At 44.5% G+C, this 23,722-nt stretch overlaps 1 protein-coding gene across 2 annotated transcripts in view; it reads left to right on the top strand.

Moving 5' to 3' along the window:
* Positions 1–23,722, top strand: part of LOC140724209 (uncharacterized) — a 67,507-nt gene that overhangs the window by 25,419 nt on the left and 18,366 nt on the right. The window contains exons 1-2 of one of the 2 annotated variants that reach the window (XM_073038697.1): positions 15,727–15,803; positions 16,767–16,928. The exons of the other annotated variant lie outside the window; for it this stretch is intronic. The gene's annotated coding sequence lies outside the window, so the exon portion shown is untranslated. Of the gene's footprint in view, positions 1–15,726; positions 15,804–16,766; positions 16,929–23,722 lie in introns of those variants that run through there. 2 annotated transcript variants of the gene reach the window in all.

Here is a 23,722-nt window from a genome sequence, read left to right as displayed (position 1 = left end):
AAAATAGGGAAAACCTTTGAAAAATTTAGTTCAAGGCTTTAAAAAAACCTGTCTGAGCTCAATAGTTAACAAACACAACAAAGGCAATAAACACTGACATTGAATTATTTTTTATAAAAATATCTTGGTCCCATTTCAATCAGTAGAATTTACAAAGATAAATAAGAACTTTAGAAAACTTTAGAAAAGACTATTTACACCCAAACCCATTTAGATTAACACTAGCTTGGACAGAAGGAGGAAGAGATATAACACACATGATAAAAAATCACACAACAGTCAGATAAAACTAAGTATATATTTTCATCAAAAATGAACAGGATTCATCATTCCATGTGTGTATATGCAATCGTGATAAGCAATACAGACCAGAAAACTTAAATGAAAGACCAACTCAGAAAAATGAATCACCACTATGGAAGAAAGCATTAACCAGTGGAATGAGTATGACCCTCCATGGGAGATATCCCAACATTCTGAGCAGATGAGATGTTGACAAAGAAGCATTGAGCACTCCACTGAGAGTTCGAGACTTCTTCCCACAAACAGAGGGGTTCCTTGCAGAAATACAGGACAAGGTGGTTAACAAAATGAAAAAAAAATCAAAAATACATGAAATACAAATAAAAAACAAAGCAGTAAGTGCAGAAAATGCCAAGAGAAACCAGACACAATCCAACACATTCCAGGATTCTGCAGTAGTTGAACTCAATCTGATCACTTGTGCAGGTACAATGAAGTTCTAAATATCATTCACCAACATCTTGCTTTAAAATACAAACTCATGAATGACCTCCATCACTTCATCAAGGCACCATAAATTCAAGCCTGATCCAGTTTTAGAGTTAAAATCTAACATTATATGATAATCAATACATTATGTCAGATAGGACAATTCATAATAATTATCTGGATATAATATTACAGGATAAATAAGCAGGAACAACTCGCTCAATAGATAAAACCATTCCCAACACACAAATGTTCCTTGACCAGTGAAGCACCTCACCACAGCTATTGTTTGTATTATCAGACAACCAAAAGATTTTCTCTGCCAATCAGCTTCCAAATGTTGCTACTGTGTCATTTGTTGCCACGTCCTGCTGAATCCCTTCTCCTGATCATACATTCTTACACCAACCATCATCCAGAGCCCCAAACTCTGCCCTGTGCAGACCCGCCTCTGGCTTCTGACCCTGCTTCGTTTCCCATTCTGCTTTCAGTCTTTGGAGGACAGTGGTGTTATCTTAAGAAGCAGGGAAAATTGCACATAATGTGGAAATGAGCCCTGAATAAGGAGATTAACTACGAATGGCATTCTTCCTCAGTCCAGAAATTAGAGGGCCAAGGGACATCTCAGACAGAACTGCAGTCAGCTCGACTTCTTCAGTCTGCAGAAAATTCAAGGGAAACCTCTTCACCCACAGAGTGGTGACTGTTTGGAACCCATCACAACAGGGAGAGTGAGAGGGGAACAACAGGGGAGGATTTAAAAGGACTGTCGTGGAACAGAATCCCTGGCAGTGTCCAGCCGGCCTGAGTTGACTCACACGAGGTGTGTTATAAATTCACTAAGTACTGGAGACAGAGTTTAAAATAAACTGATTTATTTGTCTCAGATCCAGAACATGAAACTCCAGTCCCATTAAAAGTGAATGTGCAGCAGAAGAAACTCCTCCCATGCCCAGTGACCAGGGTGCAGAACTGGGTGTGGTGAGCAACAGCAATAATTGCAGAGTTCAGCACCGACAGTCACTCTCAAAATTGCATTCAGCAACGGTGATGGACAAATATCCAGCATGCAGCTCATTGAAACTTCCTACCCAGTGTGAACCCGGTAGTGTGTCACAAGTGTAACATGCTGCAAGGTTTCACTGCTCATGTAATGGCCTCTCTGTAATGTTTCACTGCTGAGGTAAAGGTTTATATGTAGCAGCATTGTTTAGGTTACAATGAGTGATAAAAGGGTTTGGAGTGCAAGGCTATCCAATGACAGCAATGTTCTTTCTTGTTAGTCTGAAAGAGAGATTTTCGTGGTCTTTTGATGGGGAGAGATGAGAAAACTCGAATGGTGAGAGTGAACCCTTTCTCTTTTCTTTTGGTTTATTTCACTAACTATATAGTCAAAGTAAGAATTATAAAGCTCAATTGTTTAATCACATATTGTGTACCATTTGTTATTTCAGGGTACTGATTTGTAACAGGGGTCATCACATAGCACCCACCCAAACGAGATTCCTTATATTTGGCTGGGCCAGGGGTCTATCACCCCCTATATAAATCTGCTAGCCAAAGCAAGAGTTACATGAGGTTTAATGACAGAGTAAATTGCTTCCCACATTCACAGCAGGTGAACGGCCTCTCACCAGTGTGAACTCAATGATGCACATTTGGTTGATTTGACTGAAAGAATCTCTTCCGCAAGTCTGAGCTGGTGATCGGCCTCTACCCAGTGTGAAATTACTGGTGTCTCCGTAGTTAAGATGACCGACTGAATCCTTTCCCACAGTCTCAGCATATGAAAAGCCTCTCCCCAGTGTGAACTCGCTGATGTACCTTCAGCTTAGATGAACAAGTGAATCCCTTCCCACAGTCTGAGCAGGTGAATGGCCTCTCTCCAGTGTGAACTCGCTGATGTAACTTCAGTTTAGATGAGCAAGTGAATCCCTTCCCACAGTCCAAGCAGGTGAACGGCCTCTCCCCAGTGTGAACTCTCTGATGTACCTTCAGTTGGGATGAGCAAGTGAATCCCTTCCCACAGTCTGAGCAGGTGAATGGCCTCTCCCCAGTGTGAACTCTCTGATGTACCATCAGTTTAAATGAGCAAGTGAATCCTTTCCCACAGTCCGAGCAATTGAACGGCTGCTCCCCAGTGTGAACTCTCTGATGTACCTTCAGTTGGGATGAGCAAGTGAATCCTTTCCCACAGTCCAAGCAGGTGAATGGTCGCTCCCCGGTGTGACCTCTCTGATGTACCTTCAGTTGGGATGAGCAAGTGAATCCCTTCCAACAGACTGAGCAGGTGAATGGCCGCTCCCCAGTGTGAACTCTGATGCACCTTCAGTTGAGATGATTCATTGAATCCCTTCCCACAGTCCGAGCAGGAGAATGGCCTCTCGCCAGTGTGAACTCGCTGATGTACCTTCAGTTTAGATGACCGAATGAATCCCTTCCCACATTCTGAGCAGGTGTACGGCCACTCCCCTGTGTGAACTCGCTGGTGAGCCATTAGTCAGATATGGCCTAGTGAATCCTTCCCCACAAATTCAGCAGATGACCAGCCTCTGTGCAGTGTGAACTGACTGGTGTGTCCACAGGTGGGATGACCGACTGAATCCCTTCTCACACACAGAATAGCTGAATAGCTTTGCCCATTGTGAACTCGCTGATGTACCTTCAGTTGAGATGACCAAGTGAATCCCTCCACACTGTCTGAGCAGATGAACGGGTTCCCCCTGTGTAAAATGACTGGTATGTCAGTCAGTCAGATGATGGAGTAAATCGCTCCGCATAGTCTGAGTAGGAAGGATGATCGATTGAATCCCTTGCTCCACTTCTTAAATATCTGGACAGAGACATCAAAACTGGTGTGTTGTGTTCAAGATTCCTGCAGACAAATTCCTTTTCATTTTTAACCTGTAAAAAGATTTATAAAATCCATCAATGGGTGTAGGACAACATTTCAGATAAAATCACTTGATTTGCTAAGGTGTGATCTGACATCACACTGTTACAGTGAGTTTCAACCCTAGTTGGAGTGAGAAGTCATCTTCTAACTTGGCACAATGCTGGTATCTCTGATGCTCTTCCTGTCTCTGTAAGAATGGGGCATTTCTGCCATCTCCAATATGTGACCTGGCTCAGTTTGTCTCTGTCCATTGGTATTCCCTGTTCCTACTGAGCTGCATGGGTGCCTGGCCCCACAGTAACTGAAACACTCTGGGAATAATACTTTGGCTATCCACATGATCAATGCCCCTCAACAGCTTATACACCTAAAAAAACTCTAAACATAAACAAGGAAATTATACATTGTTTTGAGGATTTGTTGGAAGTATACAAAATTATGAGGGTATGAGGGTAAATGCAAACAGGTTTTCCACTGAGGTTGGGTGGGATGAGAAACAGAGGATCATGGGTAAGAGGGAAGGTGAAAATTTAATGGAAACATTTGGAAAAGCTCTTTACTGAAATGGTCATGAGAGAGTGGTATGAGATGCCAGCACAAATGGTGAAAATGAGCTTAATTTCACCATTTTAAAGAAGTTTGGATGGGAGCCTGGATGGTAGGGGGATGGAGGGTGATGGTCCCAGTGCAGGTAGTTGCATAAGGCAGCTTAAATCTTTTTTCAGCATTGGCACAATGGGCCAAATAGCCTGTTTTCAAACTGAACTTCTCCATGATTCTATGACAGAGAAGCTGGCCAAACTTGTTTGGAAGGGAAAAGTTAGGACTGACATTGGATCAGCAATGGCTGGAGTTTCTGGGAGCAATGCAGGAACTGAGTGATCGATACATCCCAAAGAAGTGGAAGCATTGGAAATGCAGGATGACACAACAGTGGCTAAAATGAGAAGCCAAAGCCAACATAAAAGCCAACAAGAGGGCAAACAAAAGAGCAAAAACTATTGGGAAGCTTTTAGAAACCAACAGAAGACGACTAAAAAATAAGTCAAATGAACTCAGGGCATGAAATTATGATATTATAGTCATCAATGAGTCTTGGTAGCACCCAACAGTCTGAGGCATTTAGAGGAACACAATATCTCTTGGAAACCAATGTTGCCTGCACCAGTTACACTTCAACATTTATTTCAACAAGCACATACACACTCTACATTCCCAAAACTTCACCTGAACAACTGCCACTTACCAAGTACTCCTTTGCCAGAAAACAGTAGACTCTCACATGGTGGATTGGATAGTGGACTACTTGACAGATAGGCCTCAGTATGTGCGGTTGGGAGACTGTAGGTCTGACACGGTGGTCAGCAGCACAGGGGCGCCGCAGGGAACCGTACTCTCTCCGGTCCTGTTCACCCTGTACACATCAGACTTCCAATATAACTCGGAGTGCTGCCATGTGCAGAAGTTCGCTGATGACACGGCCATAGTGGGGTGTGTCAGGAATGGACAGGAGGAGGAGTATAGGAAACTGATACAGGACCTTGTGATATGGTGCAACTCAAACTACCTGCGTCTCAATATCACCAAGACCAAGGAGATGGTGGTGGACTTTAGGAGATCTAGGCCTCATATGGAGCCAGTGATCATTAATAGAGAATGTGTGGAGCAGGTTAAGACCTACAAGTATCTGGGAGTACAGTTAGACGAGAAGCTAGACTGGACTGCCAACACAGATGCCTTGTGCAGGAAGGCACAGAGTCGACTGTACTTCCTAAGAAGGTTGGCGTCATTCAATGTCTGTAGTGAGATGCTGAAGATGTTCTATAGGTCAGTTGTGGAGAGCGCCCTCTTCTTTGTGGTGGCGTGTTGGGGAGGAAGCATTAAGAAGAGGGACGCCTCACGTCTTAATAAGCTGATAAGGAAGGCGGGCTCTGTCGTGGGCAAAGTACTGGAGAGTATAACATCGGTAGCTGAGCGAAGGGCGCTGAGTAGGCTACGGTCAATTATGGAAAACTCTGAACATCCTCTACATAGCACCATCCAGAGACAGAGAAGCAGTTTCAGCGACAGGTTACTATCGATGCAATGCTCCTCAGACAGGATGAAGAGGTCAATACTCCCCAATGCCATTAGGTTATACAATTCTACCACCAGGACTTAAGAACTTTTTAAAAGCTATTATTAATGCTTTTTGAGATAGTGATTTAGATGCATATCATATTCTTTACTGAGTTAAGTATTGTATGTAATTAGTTTTGCTACAACAAGTGTATGGGACATTGGAAAAAGTTGAATTTCCCCATGGGGATGAATAAAGTATCTATCTATCTATCTAAAACAGCCTGCCCAAGCCACACTTGTCAGATCCTTTCTGATACCATCAAAATTGACCATTCTCCAACTCAGAATCTCAACCCATGGTCCAGACCTCTCTTTTTCCATATTTACTTGTAACCTCATGGCCTTATGATCACTAGATACAAAGTGTTCTCATACACTAATTTCTGTCACTAGCCCTGGATCATTTCCTAATAGCTTTTTGCATACTTCTATGTCTGGAATTCTATGTGCTGATTAAGGGCATATTTGATAAACTCTACCTCATTTAGTCCTTTTACATTATGGGAGTCTGAGTCAACATTTGGAAAGTTAAAATGACTTACTCAATCAACCTTTGTTCCTTGGCATAGTCGGTGATTTCTCTACAAATTTGTTCCTCTCAATCCCTCAGACTGTTGGGTGCAACCAAGTCCCAGTAATGGCTACAATATCATAATTCCCTGCCCTGAGCTCATCAGGCTTTCCTATGATAATTCTTGCATTGTGATATACACAGCTCAGGTCAGTCTTCACACCATGCTCAACCTCTTGATTGATGACTTTGTCTGAGGTCTGAACAACATCTGTCCGGTGTCAAAACAAACTCTCTGGGACAGCTTCTTCCACCAGTTTACCAGACTTTAATTCAATACTGAAAGAATTGTATTTCTGTGTAATATTGACTGTGCTGTTGCACATACAATTTATTGTAAATTACTATAAATTGGACATTGCACATTTAGATGGAGATGCAACATAAAGATTTGTACTCCTCATGTATGTGAAGGATATAAGTAAGAAAATCAATTCAATTCACCCTCTCCAGTATCTGTTCTGGCATTCTGGCCCATACCCCTTGAAACTTTAGTTTAACCTCTAACCCCCCCCCCCCCCACAAGCAGTAGCAAGCCTCACCCCTAGGCTATTAGTCCCCTTCTAGTTCTGTTCCCCTCACTAACAAATCATGTATCACCACTTTGACATTCCACTGCCAGCTAATTCCCTCCAACACTTTCTAAAGTGGTCCATCTATTGTTGTGGGGGATGGCCACAAAAGTACTCTACGATGGCTATTTAACATCGTTCCCCTTCCTGACTTTCACCCAGTTTCCTGTGTCCTGCAATCTGGAACTTCTATCTCCTCTGGGTTTGATCGAGTTCATCTGCACTCTCACACAACCTATGTAGCAGGCCTATAGTGGATAATTAAGGATTTTCTCGTCAGAGCATTTGGACACCATCCATATGTGATTTGCTTGCTAAGCAATGCTTTAAACAGTCAAATTTCCAAATATCACTCCACTTCTTCCCACACGCAAATTTTCCAGCAACTTTTGCATCACTACAATACATGCAGGTAACACCAGTTTTTGTATTGTACATAAATATTCCCTCTGAACCCTCCCCCTGGTGATAGATGGTGGTGAATTCATTGATGGAAATGCCAATGAATGTGAAGGGAAGGGCAGTAGTCTGTCTCACTGGAGTCTGGCACATTTGTGATGTGAAAGCTACATGATGCCCAGGGCAAAGGAGTTTGATGTCATTATGTACCAAGAGAAAAGGGGACAAAACATGTTCTCACTGGTAGAAAAGTCCAGAGCAAGAGGAAATAGAACAAGCAACACACACAAAATGCTGGAGGAACTCAGCAGGCCAGGCAAAATCTATGTAAAAGAGTACTAATGCTGAGTTCCTCTGGCATTTTGTGTGTGTTGCTTTGATTTCCAGCATCTGCAGATTTTCTCTTGTTTTTGATTATATAGGCATCCGCTAGTCTCATGAGACCATGGATTTGTGCCTTGGAAGGTTTCCAGGGCGCAGGCCTGGGCGGGGTTGTATGGGAGACCAGCAGCTGCCCATGCTGCAAGTCTCCCCTCTCCACGACCCCGATGTTGTCCAAGGGAAGGGCATTAGGACCCATACAGCTTGGCACCGGTGTCGTCACAGAGTAATGTGTTGTTAAGTGCATTGCTCAAGGACACAACGCGCTACCTCAGCTGAGGCCCGAACTAGTGACCTTCAGATCACTTGGCCACGCGCCAAGTGGATAAGTGTTTATAATTGCAGGTAGAACAAAGGTGATTTTCTCAACTGGTGATGGAAACGATTTTGTTCCCTTTCTCCGAGTTCCCAATCCTTGCATTCAGATATCTGGAGCTCAGCTCTGTCTGAGAGATCCATCGGCTCCCATTCCCTCATCAGACGGAAGCTCCCCGGGGCTGGTGTACGACCCGTGGGGCTGGAGAGATGGAAGAGGGCAGGACTGTCCCGGGATTGCGGGGTGTAATGTTCGGAACTCACAGCAATTGTCCCGAGGTCGGAACTTAAGATAATATCACGAAGAATCGCTCTTACCTGCTTCCGACATTTTCCGAGGCTTTTTGTGCACTGCGCGCATGCGTGATATCCGGAGACCGCCGCAGCCCTGACGCCTGCGCATTTGATCGGTGCTTCACGGGTAATCACGCTGCAGTTAAAAGTTTCTGCATGTACTGGTTCAATGTCCATACCTCAGTTTTTTTTTGTGTGTATAGAAAACTCAGCAGCTGTTTTAATGCAGAAAGCGGCTCCCATAAGAAGATAATCAATATCAATGTGTATCTAATGGCAAAGTAAAATCCTCTTACAAATGCAGAAATGCAGACAAGAGATTCTGCAGTTACTGGAAATACAGAGACGCACACACACAATGCTGGAGGAGCTCTGCAGTTCAGGCAGCAACTAAGCAGAGGAGTACACAGACTCGGCATGCTGAAGTGAGTCAGCCTAAACGTTGTCCATTTATTCCTCTCCACATTTGCTGCCTGATCTGTTGATTTCCACCAGTATTTTGCAGAAATTAACCACGTTTTTTCGGTCAACCGGTTTCCAAATGTTTCTAATCTTTCATTTTTAGCCACATCCTGCTGGTCTGGTTCCTCTTCCTCCTCGTAAACTCCAGACCCCATCTCTCTCTGGAGCCCCAAAGCCCTGATTCAGTCTGGCAACTCTGGTTTCTGACTCTGCTCCATCGTAGCTCGTCTTCTGTCAGACTTTAGAGGTGCATTGTGTTACAAGACCGCTGGCTCGTTTGAAGACAGAGGCTGATCAGAGTCCTGACGAAGGGTCTCGGCCCGAAACGTCGACAGTGCTTCTCCGTATAGATGCTGCCTGGCCTGCTGTGTTCCACCAGCATTTTGTGTGTGTTGTTTGAGGTTCGTTCACTGTGAGAGGCGGGACTATGACGTCAGAGACAAGGGGCGGCAGCCTGCGAGAGAGAGAGACAGAGAGAGAGACAGAGAGAGAGAGAGAGAGAGAGAGAGAGAGAGAGAGAGGGAGAGGGAGAGGGGAGAGGGAGAGACTGAGACTGTTGGAACTTCAACTTGTCACTGCTATGGGTTGGAGCTCTTCCATGCCCAGAAGGTCAGGTTGATCATCGGCACGCAGTGTACAACGGATGTGTGTCTGTCACTTCGTATAATCCATACGTGTGGATTTGTTGGAGTATCCCGTGGTATCACTTCTGTTGGCCCTTACCTGGAATCGGGGTGTTCTGTGGTAACCACTTGAAGACGATATTCCTGTCACTGTCACCTGGTGATATTTCGAAGTGGATTTCGGAACGAATCAACGGATAAGATCTTCGGCGACAGTTATTTCGTTTACCCAGCGTGGAATGTGTGTGGAATTCTGCGTAATTGCCTTCTCTCTACACGTTCGTGTGGATTTACAAATCTCTCCTCTCACTCACTTATTCCGTGGATTACTGAACTTTTCTACTTTACCATCGTAAGACTTTAAACATTGTTTCCCAAGCTTGATAGTTGATGGTGGAGGAAGGGAAGCCCCTTTGTTTAAAAAAGGAAGACATCTCCTTCGTCCTGGAACGAAAAGCCTCATCCTGAGAGCAGATGCGGCGGAGACGGAGGAATTGTTAGAAGGGGATAGCATTTTTGTAAGAGACAGGGTGCGAAGATGGGAAGCTACAGTCCAGGTAGCTGTGAGAGTCTGTAGGTTTATAGTAGATATCAGTAGATAATACGTCTCTAGAGATGGAGACAAAAAGATCAAGAAAGGGGAGGGAGGTGTCAGAAATGGACCAGGTAAATTTGAGGGCAGGGTGAAAATTGGAGGCAAAGTTAAAGAAGTCAACGAGCTCAGCATGCGTGCAGGAGGCAGCTCCAATGCAGTCGTCTATGTAGCGAAGGAAAAGAGGGGGATGGATGCCCATATAGTCTTGGAAAATGAACTGTTCCACAAAGCCAACAAAAAGGTAGGCATAACTGCGACCCATGCCGGTGCCCATGGCTACGCCTTTGGTTTGGAGGAAGTGGGAGGAGCCAAAGGAGAAATTATTGAGAGTAAGAATTAATTCCTGTTGTGTTTGTGATTCCCAATCACAAATCCTTTGACTTTTCTACACTGCTAAAAGTTTACAAAAGCACGTCAGTGGGTGAAGGGCAACATTTCAACTCAGGTAATTTTAGGCCCCATGGTGCCTTCTGATAAAAAGCACTGTCACAGCTCAAAATAGTTTGGAGGAACAATACTTTATCTTCTAACTGGCCACAGTTCCGGCATCAGGCACAATATTAAACTCTCTGCTTCCGTCTGTATCAAAATGGATCATTGCTCCCCTTCGTCAGTCTGTGGCCTGGCTCAGTTTGTCTATCTCCTTCGCATTCTGAGCATGCGCGACACACCTACTGAGATCACATTTTATTTACACGGCTGTGACTAGAGACTTTCAGATTATTTTATGATAACCTGGTATCTATCGGTGGTAAAGTCAGAGTCAGCAATGGTATTGAACCTCAGGATTAGGTGATTAGGCTTTTTCGTTGGAGATCGATAAACTGCCGGTAGTGTGTGGCTGGATGAGTGGGTCGTTTTCAGACTGGAAGGAGGTAGCGTTTGGAGAATCCCAGAGATCGGTCCCTGACCACAGTTGTTCACAGTTTAATGTCTTGGCGGAGGCAGCGAGATATGAGATGTCCCAGTCTGCTGGTGACGCAGAAAGAGTGGAGTTGGGGTAGGGGAGGCTATTCATATGAAATTTCGTAGCTTTGCAATCAGTACGTAGTGCACTGTGGGGCTGCATTGGCGGGGTCCATTGCTGGGATCAGTGCACAGTCAAAGTGGGCTATGAGGATTTTGTGAATAAAGCGCCATTCTCCAATTTAGAATCTCCAGCCGCGGAGCAAGCCTATCGTTTGTACATTTATATTGTATTTATGGCATTGTGATAACCAGATACTATAGCCCTCCACAACCTCTCTATCTGGTCCTTTCAATATTCGACTTCATTCGTAAGTTTGGCCACAGGGCCATCAATACTTTCATCCGATGCATTGACATAGAACGTAAACAGAAACGTTGCCAACATAGAACGTAAACAGAAACGTTACCCCTGTGGACCTCTGGGGTAGTAATCTCAGGATTGCTGCCTGCACCACGTGCTAGCGACGAAAGAATAGCATGATCAGGCGTATTAATGTGTGGCTGAGAGACTAGTGTAGGGGGCAGGGCTTCAGATTCCTGGATCATTGGAGCCTCTTCCGGGGGAGGTACGACCAGTACAAAAAGGACGTGTTACACCTGAATACAAAGGGGTGCAATATCCTAGCAGCCATATTGAATAAAGCTGTTAGTGAGGGTTCAAACGAATTTGACAGAGAGATGGGAACCGGAGTGATTGGGCAGAGGAAGGGGGAAAACAGAAATAAATCAAAGATGGCGTGCAACAGAGATTATAGAAAGAACAGTCAGGAGATGAAGCTTAATCAAAACCAATGGCATGAGTTACAGGGCATTAGAGTCAACGTGCAATTAAAACAGAAAGCAACAAATGCTAGACTGAGTGTTGTATTTGAAAGCACGCAGCATCAGGAATAAAATGGACACTCTTGAAATCCAGCTACAGATTGGCAAACATGACGCTGTAGCTATCTGTGAGACTTGGCTAAAAAGTGGCTGCCATTGGGAGCTGAAAGTCCAACGATGTACTGTGTATCTGAAAGAGAGGTGAGTAGGCACAGGAAGTGATGTGGCCCTGTGTACAGTATTAAATCATTGGAAGGAGATGACATATGATTGGATGGTAGAGTCTCTATGGGTTGAATTAAGAGCAGGGATGCGATGGTGCAGGTCCGTAAGGCACTCGTGAGATGACACATTGTGTGCAGTTTTGGGATCCTTATTTCAGAAATGATATACTGACATTGGAGAGGGTTCAGAGAAGATTCACTAGAATTATTCCAGCAATGAAAGGTTTACCATATGAGAAGGGTCTGACAGTTCATGGGTTGTGTCCCCTGGAGTTCAGGAGAATAATAGGGATCTCATAGAAATATTCTGAAAGTTAAAAGGCCTTTACAGATTAGATATGGCAAAGTAAATTTCCAATGGTAGGGGATACTAGGACAAGAGGGCATGTCTTCAGCATTGAAGGACGTCCATTTGGAATAGAGATGCGGATAAATTACTTCAGTCAGTGGGTGGTAAATCTGTGGAATTTGTTGCCATGAGTGGCTGTGAAGCCAAGTCATTGGGTGTACTTAAGGCAGAGATAGATAGCTTCTTGATTAGCCAGCGCATCAAAGGGTATGGGGTGAAGTCAGAGGAGTGGAGATGAGTTTTTTTTTATTTTTTATTTTATTTTTTAATTTTTATTTTCCTGAGCTTCTCATCAATGTGAACAGTTCACATAAGCTTTGCTCCAGAATTTCCACAATTAAGAGTTTAGTTCAGTTTTTATGTTTCTTTTTGCACTACTTATATAATTTAACGATTTAATATATATATTATTGTAATTCATAGTTGTTAAAATCTATTGTTATGAATTAGGTTCTCCTGTTGCCGCAGAGACAACAGATTTCAGGACATATGCCGGTGCTATTAAACCAGATTCTGATATTGATATGGGAGACCCACCACCGGTCACCTGATCCCAGTTACCGCAGATCGTAATGCGAGATTGAAGCCTTTTCCGTTTATTTGCATTCCTCAGAAATTACAACAGTCAGTTAAGTTTCCTTCTGTGGTTCCAAAGCAGGAGCTCAGTCTGTCTAATGTTTCCACACAATTAAAATGGGGATATTGTTTATTATCATCATGTACTGAGCTACAGTGAAAATCTTGCCTGACGTACCATCCACACAGATCAATACATTACGACAGTACATTGAGTTGATATACGACAAGACAATAACTGTAACAAAGCATTATGGCTGCAGAGAAAGTGCAGTGCAGATAGACATATGGTGCAGGGTCACGTCGAGTTACATTGTGAGGTCGATTACATTTTATCATTCATTTGGCTTATAACCACAGACAGGAAGCCGACCTTGAGCCGGGTGGTTCGCGCTTTAAAGCTTTTGTATCTCTTCCCCGATGGGGAGCGGGTTTTGCAACAAGAATGTCCAGGTTGTGAGGATCTCTGAGTACATGGCCTGCTTTTCCGAGGCAGGGGAAGTGTAGGAAGAGTCCATGGAGGGGAGGCTTGTTTCTCTGATGTTCTCCGCTCTCCAAAGTTCTCTGCAGTTCCTTGCAGTCATGGGCAGAGCAGTAGCCATACGAAGGCGAGAAGTATCGACAAGAATCTCAGAGACCTCGGCCTTCACCGTGTCTTGTGTAGCTGGATCCTGGACTTCCTGTCAGATCGCGAGAGTGGGCTCCCTCACCTCTGTCTCTCTGAACCCCAGCACACATACCCCACAGAGGTGTCTCCTTGCCCCCTCCTTTACTCTCTGTATATCCATGACTTGTGTCGTCACCCACAGCTCCAATCAGCTTATTAAATTTGCTGAGGACACTACACTGACTGGCCTAATCTCAAATAATAACGAGACAGCCGACAGAGAAGCATCATCACCCCGACACAGTGGTGTCAAGAAAACACCCTCTCCCTCATTGTGTCAAAAACAAAGGAGCTGGTTGTGGATTACAGGAGGAATGGAAACATGGACCAAATTCAACATATCCAAGTCCGTTATTGCACATTTAAATATTGATCATGACAGAACGTACTGTATATAAAATACGGTTAATGACATGTTTATAGATAATAGATTGTTACTGACAGAGAATCGTATAATCTGTGTTCCGTGTGTTATCCGAATGTACTTGCCTGTGATGCTGCCACAAGTCAGTGTTTCTCTGTACCTGTACCTTCCCGTACTTGTGCACTTGGCAATAAATTCAACAGGATCTGAGAAATCTCAGTGAGATTTGATCAGTGATGATCATCTCGGCAGCTCGGTAGGTCGAATGTATGAGACAGTACACTGTTAAATGCAAACCCCTGAACAGTGTTGATGGTCAGAGGGATCTCAGACTCCAAGTTCATCGCTCCCTGAAAGAGACTGCACAGATTGATCGGGTGGTTAAGAAGGCAAATGGCATGGTTGTCTTTATTAGTTGAAGCATTGAGTTCAAAAGTCGGGAAGTTGTGTTGCAGCTGTTACGAGCCTGCGGTCGTACTGTGACTGTTTCTTTAAGAGCGTCGGCGTCAGGAGGCGGGACTATGACGTCAGTCACAGGCTGACAGCGCGAACTGTGGATTAACCATAAGAGAGAGAGAGAGAGAGAGAGAGAGAGAGAGAGAGAGAGAGGAGAGAGAGAGAGAGAGAGGAGAGAGAGAGGGAGAGAGGGAGAGAGGAGAGAGAGAGAGAGAGAGAGAGAGAGAGAGAGAGAGAGAGAGAGAGAGAGAGAGAGAGAGAGAGAGAGAGAGAGAGGAGAGAGAGAGAGAGAGAGAGAGAGAGAGAGAGAGAGAGAGACTGGAAAAGCTGATAGCTTCAGTTAGTCGCAGCTGAGGCTTGGAACTCTCCTCGGCCCACAAGAGTGGGTTGATCATCGGTGCACAGAACCACAACGAATGTGTATGGTTGTTACTTGTGTTAACCCTTGCCTGGGTCTGTTGTGCGGTAACCCCTGATAGACGGTATTACTGTGACAGGTCACTTTCGCTGATAACTCGTATATGGACAGATTCAACGGATAAAAATTTCGACGACGGTTATTTCGAAGTAACGGCCTTTTCTCTACGTTTCACCCTGGATTACAAATATCTCTCTCCCATCATTTATTCCGGGGATTACTGAATTTTCCTACTTTACCATCTCAAGACTCTAAGCTTTGTTCCCTCAGGCTCGATAGTTTGGGAGTTATATTTACACATAACACTGTTACCTTTCCTTTATTTGGTTAAGTTACTATAAGTAGATACTAATAAATAAGTGGTTTTAACATCAAAACCAGACTCCGGTGTGAACTCTATTGCTGCTGTTTCGTTTCTAAAACGTTACAGTTCGTAACACAGCTTTATAAAACTAGTTAGACCACATCTGAAGTATTTCATACAGTTCTGTTCGCCCCCACTCTCGGAAGGATGTCGGGGCTTTGGAGGAGACGCAGAAGAGGTTTACCACGATATTGCCTGGATTAGAGGGCATGAGCTGTAACGAGAGGTTGCACAAACTTGTGTTGTTTACTCCAGAGCGGCGCAGGCTGGGGTGAGACTGGATGGACATTTTGTAAGATTACGAGAGGAATAAATAGAGTGGACCGACGATATATTTTTCCTGGGGGTGAAATGGCTAATACATTCAGGGTGAGAGGAGATGTGAGTGGCAAGTTTGCTTCTTTCCAAAGAGTAATGGATAGCTGGAGTCACTGCCCGGGGGAAGGAGGAGTCACGTGATCCCATTTTCCCCTCCCATTTAACCACAGATTGGCAGCTTCTGTGCGTCGCATCGAGGCCCCGCCCTCCGGATGATGCACCAATCACTTTGCGCATGCTCACAGTCTACAGGCGGGTTGCGTTCTGCGGATTCGGGATCACTGTCTGCGGGCCGAAGATATCACTTTCCCATCGGTGAGTATTGAGACCGATCCCGAGCGGGGTGATCCGATGTTGGCCGTGAGCCCCGAAATGAGGGCCAATTACTCATTTAGTACCCAGTTATCTGGGCTCGTCAGAAATGTGTTGACTTCACTGAATCTGCATTGAGCGATCCAAACCAGGAGCCCAGGCTGTCTATTTCCGCAGAATTGAAAGGGGAGTCCCGCCAACAGGTCACGTGAGGCAGTGCGCCGCAGATCTGTCCCGCCCTCCGCTTTGGGACGCACGATCACGTGGTGTGTTGCTAACAAGGTTTACAAGAATAATCTCAGGAATGATCGGCTTCATGTATGAGGAGTATTTGATGGTTCTGGACCTGTGCTCAATGGAGTTCAGAGGGACGGTGGGAGTTGTGGACGGATGTATGGTTAAGTAAACCTACCCAATGCAGAAAAGCCTGGATACAGTGGACATGAAGAGGATGTTTCCATTATACGGAGAGTCGGTGATCTGACAGCACAGTCTCAGAATAAAGATGCTTCCCTTTAAAACTGAGATGAGAAAATTTCTTCAGCCAATGATGTCTGAACTGTGGAATTTGTTGTCGCAGAGGGTGGTTGAGGCTGCCATTTGGGTATGTTTATGACAGAGATTAATATATTGATGATTGCTAAGTAGCTTCAGGGTTACAGGAGGAAGGCAGGAATATGGTGTTGGAATGAAAATCAGCCATGGTTGAATGGTGGGGCAGACCAGATGGATCGAATCACCTAATTCTGTTTCTGTGTCTTATGTCTTACCATGACTGAATGATGGCTCCTTCTTATCACATATCGTTTTGTGACGTGTGAGGGACAATAAAAGATTGTTCACTGAGGTCATTATATCTGCCTTCAACATTTAAATTTCAGTGAGTTTTGCTCTTAGTAACATTAAGCAGAAATATTTGGTTCTCCTTTCTATTGGCAATGTGCTTCATTATCTTTCATGTTAAAGTTAGTCCTGCGGTGAGAGATTTATTGGAAGAAAAACCCGACTGGAAGCAAACCACCACTGAGTGGAACATCAACAAGTGAACCTGCCTGAGGATTGAGAGCATCAACTGGAGAGAACCCATCTGATTCAGAGAATCCAGTGATTCAGTCAGGAGAAAGTTTGGTGAGTCTCATTTACTCAAACTCTGGTCCTTTAGACATTACATACCTGTAAAAGGAAGGTAGGAAATTGTTGGAGTGAGACTGAATGTGCCCAGAGGAACCAGTTATGCCTCTGTCAGATCCAGTTGCAATCACTCCAGGTCTGGTAATGTGCTTCCAGCAGCCCAGTCCTTTAAAACCACTCCCATTCTGTGGAAGTCGAATCTGGAAAAAGTCACTCAGAGACCGTATAAATACAAAGTCTTTACTCCAAGCACCTGGGGCTTACTCAGTTAGTCGCTCAAACAGGAATAGTCTATGACTGTTCCCACCCAATCCACTAACTGACTAACAATTCCCCTTACACCACAGATATATCTGTCCAGATACCCACCACACAAGGCAGGCTGGAGCCAAAGTTATTTACTATATTACAGCCCCTTAAGATAAATTACAAAATAGTCATAATGGCTTACACACACAGAACAGACTGAAGCTGTCCTATCTCTACACATGGGAGCACAATTCAGATAAACATCCAGAAACCCTAGCTAGCTACCCTCAAGAAGAAATATGGCTCAGCATGGCTTAGTACATCGGTTGATCATCAGCAATTTCTTTCAGAAAAACAGGCGGCTATTGTTTAAGGAAGAGTTAACCCTTTTACATACTTTACCACTTCCTCCTTTTGATCATTACATGATCAACAAAGCAGTAATTTTTTTTACAGAGAAAGCATCCGTGTACAGCATTGACTTATCAATGGATAAAACAGTGCACAACACTAATTATTACAATGATATGTACAACTATTAAGCCATAATGCAATATCATGCCTCACATATTATCAAACAGGCCTTCAAATACTACCATTTCGACCCTTCGGTGAACCTGTGTAAATCCTGCCCTACCTTCTTGATGCTGTCAATCTCCTTGGCAGTGTGCTTGGAGAGGGATGTAATGTTAGTAGACTCATCAGGGATATAGGTGCAGCATTCTGTGTCAATAATAACACAGGTTCCCCCTTTCTCAGCTGGGATAAAATCTAAAGCCATACGATTCTGTACGACTGTTTGCCGGATTGCATTCATTTCAGTGGATATTTCTGTTACTTGGGCCTGCATTTCTGTCAGGGCCTCTGCAGTATTGTGGCCAGCTCAAATGCTGTAGCCAAATTGATTATCTTTCGTGGATTCCTGGCTACTCCATAGGAGAGAAAAGTGATCATCCAAAATCGCTCAGTCTCAGTTATTCCTCTCCGCTGCTGGGCACCTGCAAGTATGGCCAGGATGCATGTTTCCCAGTCTGGGAATTTGCGTTTGGTGGGAGCCTGAGATACCATCCCTCAAAACACTGACAGCCACAGTCATGTCTGACTGGACCCCAGTTCCGCATTTCTCTTCCCCGGGTGTTATTTGAGAAAGCCCAGGCTGAGAGTTCCTCACTCTGGTTGAGCGGGATGACTGACATTGGAAGCATAGTTTTACTATGCTGCGGAATTTCGGCACAAACCCAGCAGGCCCCTCGTTCTACCTGTTTGGCATCGGTGTGACAGAGACACAGAAATGTGTTAACATGGGGACCCCGGATGCTGGGGTGATCCCTCTCAAAGACATAAACAAGAACACCACTGTTACATACCTGTAACAATTTAAATGAACCAGCAGCAATAGACCACACATGGAGTCTGGTTTTGATGTTAACACCACTATCTTTATTTGTATCTACTTATAATATAACAACTTAAGCAAAACAATCAAAAGGGACCTTGGGGTTCAAATCCATACATCCCTCAAGGTTGCTGCACAGGTTGATAGGGTGGTTAAGAAGGCCTATGGTATGCTAGGGGGATTGAGTTCAAGAGTAGAGAGGGCATGTTGCAACTCTACAAATCTCTGGCGAGACTGCACTTAGAGTATTATGTTCAATTCTGGTCACCTCATTATAGGAAGGATGTGGACGCAATGGAGAGGGTGAAGAGGAGATTTACCAGGATGTTGCCTGGTTTGGAGAACAAGTCATATGAATCAAGGTTCGCAGAGCTGGGACTTTTCTCTTTGGAGCGTAGAAGAATGAGAGGGGACTTGATAGAGGTCTACAAGTTTATGAGAAGCATAGACAGGGTGGATAGTCAGTATCTGTTTCCCAGGGCAGCAATAGCAAATACCAGAGGGCATATGTACAAAATTAAGGGAGGGAAGTCTAGGGGAGACATCAGTGGTAAGTTTTTTTACACAGAGGGTTGTGGGTGCCTGGAATGACTTGCCAGGGATGGTGGTGGAGGCTATAACATTAGGGCTATTTAAGAGCCTCTTGGACAGGCACATGGATGAAAGAAAAATAGAGGGTTATGTGGTAGTGTGGATTTAGTACATGTTTTTAAAGGATTATATGGGTCAGCACAACATGGAGGGCTGAAGGGCCTGTACTGTGCTGCAGTGTTCTATGGTTAACAGTGTTATGTGTATACATATGTGTAAATATAACTCCCAAACCATTGAGCTCAAGGAATACCAAGCTTAGAGTCTTAAGATGGTAAAGTATGAAAGTTCAGCTCATCCACGGAATAAATGATGAGAGAGAGATATTTGTAATCGAAGGTGAATGTCGAGAGTAGGCAATTGCTTCCAATTCCACAAGTTCCACGGTGGTAAAACAGGATAACAGTCGCCGAAGATCTTATCCATCTTCGTTCCAAATCCACATATGAATTATCACCAAAACTAGCTTATAACATGTGTACCGTCTTCAAAGGGAACTACCACCCAGGCAAGGGTTAACACACAGGTAGATTCCACAAGGTACTCCCAATCCAGATCCAACACACAAAGTATTACCAACAGTGATTTCCACAGAATATCCCCTCTCACAAGTGGTTACCACATAACACACCCGAATCCAGCTAAGAGTTAACAAATGTGGTAGCCATGGGATACTCCATCAAAATCCCCATATGGATTATAGGAATTATCACCAACAGTGATTTGTCACGGGGTACCCTGTACAAGTGAATTACCACCCCCAGGCAAGGGTTAGCACAAGTGGTCTTCACAGGACACTGCCAAACCTAAAGATTCACTCCAGTGGATCAAACAATGTGACAATCACACATTCAGTATTTGCTGGATCAATAATCAACCCACCCTTGTGGGCACAGGAGAGTTCAAACAGCGAACTTCAGCCACTAGGTCCTTTGTTTCGAACCTTCCATCTTCTTTCTTTCTCTCCGTCTGACTGTCTGTCTCTGACTGTCCTTGCTTAAATAAAGCAAACTGCGAGCTATGTAAACACAAGCTGTGAGCAAGTGTAAGCACGCTGCAGAGTCAAATAGTTCCACCCCTCCCTCTCTCTCAGTAAGAATCAAACAGGAGCTGAGAAACCCGGCGGCTGACGTCACTCAGGCACTCTCTGAGTGACAAGAAGCCTAGAGGTTCATCACACCACGATCAACCAATACTTTTTCCTTTAGTCCGAGAGAGTCCTTCTACTCTGTTCCTTCAGTAACACGTTTGTAGTCTGTTCGATGTATCCACCGAGATTGCCCCTTCAGTCTCAGAGCCGTGGAGTGGTCAGTAACACCTAATATGGTCCTCTCCACCGAGGTCTGAGTTTCCCTCAATTCCAGTTCTTGGTCAGGACAAAATTCCCAGGTTCTTGGGTGGGACAGTCACTGCTCTCTGCGCGGTTGTTCTCTTCCTTGTAAGCCTGTCGTACCTGTGAATGTAATGCTTGGAAAATTTTGTTAAGTTGGCATATGTATTTCCCCATCTCTTCCCCGAGTGTATGCATATCCAATGTACCTGGTAGACTTTCTGGGAACAATGGTACACAAGGTCTTCGTCCACAGGGTGTCCTCATGGGCCGTCCATAAATGATTTCAGCTGGTGACAGCACTGTTTTCCCCTGTGGGGTGACCCTCATGTGGAATAGGTCTAACAGTGGGACCTTCAACCAAGTGAGTCCAGTCTCCACTGTTAGTTTGGCCAGTTTACTCTTCAGAGTGCCATTGACTCTTTCCACTAAGCCAGCGGCCCGTGGGTGGTGTACACAATGGAATTGTTGCTTGATAGCTAGCTTGTTACACACCCCTTCACTTGCTTTCGCCACAAAATGTGGGCCATTTTCAGAGCTCAGCTTCTCTGGCAGGCCGTACCTGGGAATTATATCCCGTAATAATACCTTCACAACAGTCATAACAGTATTATTGGTAGTTGGAATAGCTTCAATCCATCTGAGGATTGCTTGATGGGAATCCGAGGAGACTACAACTATCGAGGATTGTGCAGCACTTTTCGCTGTCTAATCTGCTGAAGCATCGTTTAGTGACCTGATTGGACATGTGGGTGTGGGCCGCACATTTAATAATAGCCAAAACTCGAGGTAGCTGTTGAGCGGTGAGTAAGTTGTTTACAAAGGAGGCATTACTAATGGGGTGGCCAGAGCAAATCAGGAATCCCCATGTTCCCAGAGAGCCCGGTAGTCATGTACAACTCCAAATGCATAATGGGAGTCTGTGTAATTGTTCGCACTTTTATCTGTTGCTAGGATACAGACACGAGTCCGAGCAAACAGCTCAGCCTTCTGGACGAGACAGCTGCTTCAAAAGAGGCCTGCTCAATTACTTCACTGTCAGTTACTATCGCATCGCCAGAATATTGTTTCCCTGCTGGATCCACAAAAGGGCTTCCATTCTCATAAAACATTGCCTCGGGCTTGAGGGGATATTGCAGAGTGGATGGGAAAGTCTGTCCTTCTTTCATGGTGATCCGGATGGGGGGCAGTTTTAGAAATTAACAAGCAAGGCCAATTTCATGGCCTGAGATTGCTAAGAGATGGGGTACAGCCTCTTGGGTTCGGTCAATATTAAAAGAGTGTCTTACCAGATGTCCTGTCTTCACCTGAGTCCTTCCAGTATCAGAGTTGGCATGCAGCCAAGTCTGGCCAGCCTCCCTTGGTGCTGGAGGCTTGTTTCATCAGGGTGTAGGCAAGGAACCCTAGGCTCTTTGGCTTGAACCCAAGGCAAACCCTCACGGTGGTATGGGGAACCACCTGTCCTGTCTGTCGCCAAAGGAAATCCGGAACTTCGGCCAGTAATGCGCTGTTCTCTCTTCCTTTAACCTCTCTAATGTGACCGGGAACTTTGTCCCTAGAGGGGTGCATAATACTGGCTTTTCTCAATCCCCCTGGAATTCCACCTGTAGTGGCTGTGTATGTGAATACGTGCATTCCGTGCCTTCGAACCCAGACAGAGTGATTGTAGTGTTTGATAGCTGGAATCCATTTTCCAATATTATTTCCTGATTGAGAGTGGTTGTGGTTGCCGGCATATCAATCATAAACGGAATTGGAATTCCAGCAACTTGCAATGTTCCGTCGGGCTCTTCCTGAGGGGTGGTACTCACGGCAAGAAGCATCCTTGCTTGTTAATTTGAAAACGGGTTGTTGTCCCCACCTGTCCCTTGGTAGGTTTTTGTTCCCATTTCTGATCCCCAGATATCGCCCTCTCGCATCCTTCTTCCCACTGAACATCTTCACCTTTAATATTAGTTCCCTTCAGGGTTGATTGGGATTTGAAAGTTAGGTCCCAACAATATGTCAAAGCTCGTCACATTCAATTTTGGTCATTGTCAGGCCAATCCATATTATTTGTTTTAATCATGTTGGCTAACTTAGTTGGTAAGTATTGGAGCAGTAGGGAGTTAAACTGGGGGGACAGATTCCCATCTTTACAGGCTTGGTCTGAAGTTGTTCAGTCCTCAGATGGAGTCAGCAATCAAATGGCTGAGCATGGTGCGATGAATGTGCTGAGCTGTGTATATCACAATGCAAGAAGCATCGTAGGAAAGCCAGATGAGCTCAGGGCAGGGAATTACGATATTGTAGCCATTACTGGGACTTTGTTGCACCCAACAGTCTGAGGGATTTAGAGGAACAAATTTGTAGAGAGATCGCAGACCATGCCAAGAAACAAAGGTTGATGCAGTAAGTGATTTTAACTTTCCATATATTGACTAGGACTCACAGAATGTAAAAGGACTAAATGGGGTAAAGTTTGTCAAATGTGCCCTTAATCAGTGCGTAGGAATCCCGACGTAGAAGTGTGCAATAAGCTGTTAGGAAATGATCCAGGGCTGATGACAGAAATTAGTGATCATAATGCCATGAGATTCAAAAGTAAATATGGAAAAAGAGAGGTCTGGACCATGGATTGATATTCTAAATTGGAGAAAGGTCAATTTTGATGTTATCAGAAAGGATCTGACAAGTGTGGTTTGGGACAGGCTGTTTTCTGGCCAAGGAGTACTTGGTAAGTGTGAGGCCTTCAGAAGTGAAATTTTGAGGGTGTTGAGTTTGTATGTGCCTGTCAAAATAAAAGTTGAAAGGTAACTGATGCAGGGAACCTTGCTTTTCAAGAGATATTGAGGCCCCGGATATTTTATTCTTCTGAATGTCTCAGACAGTTGGGTGCTACCAAGACTCATTAATGACTACAAATCATAAATCCATGCAAGCTCATCTGACTTTTTTTTTGTTATCTTCTGTTGGTTTCTAAAAGCTTCCCAATAGTTTTTGCTCTTTTGTTTGCTCTCTCTTTGGTCTTTATGTTGGTTTTGGCTTCTCATTTCAGCCATGGTTGTGTCATTCTGCCTTTCCAATGCTTCCACTTCTTTGGGATGTATCGATCACTCAGCTCCCGAATTGCTCCCAGAAACTCCAGCCATTGCTGCTCCGTTGTCACTCCTACCTTTCCCCTTACAAGTTTGGCTAGCTTCTCTGTCATAGAAACATGGAGAAGTTCAGTACAGAAACAGGCTA

The sequence above is a fragment of the Hemitrygon akajei genome, unplaced genomic scaffold (genome assembly GCF_048418815.1).
Source record: "Hemitrygon akajei unplaced genomic scaffold, sHemAka1.3 Scf000173, whole genome shotgun sequence".
Lineage (NCBI taxonomy): Eukaryota > Metazoa > Chordata > Chondrichthyes > Myliobatiformes > Dasyatidae > Hemitrygon > Hemitrygon akajei.
Note: the sequence above shows the minus strand (reverse complement) of the source record. Positions and strands in the feature narration are given on the sequence as shown.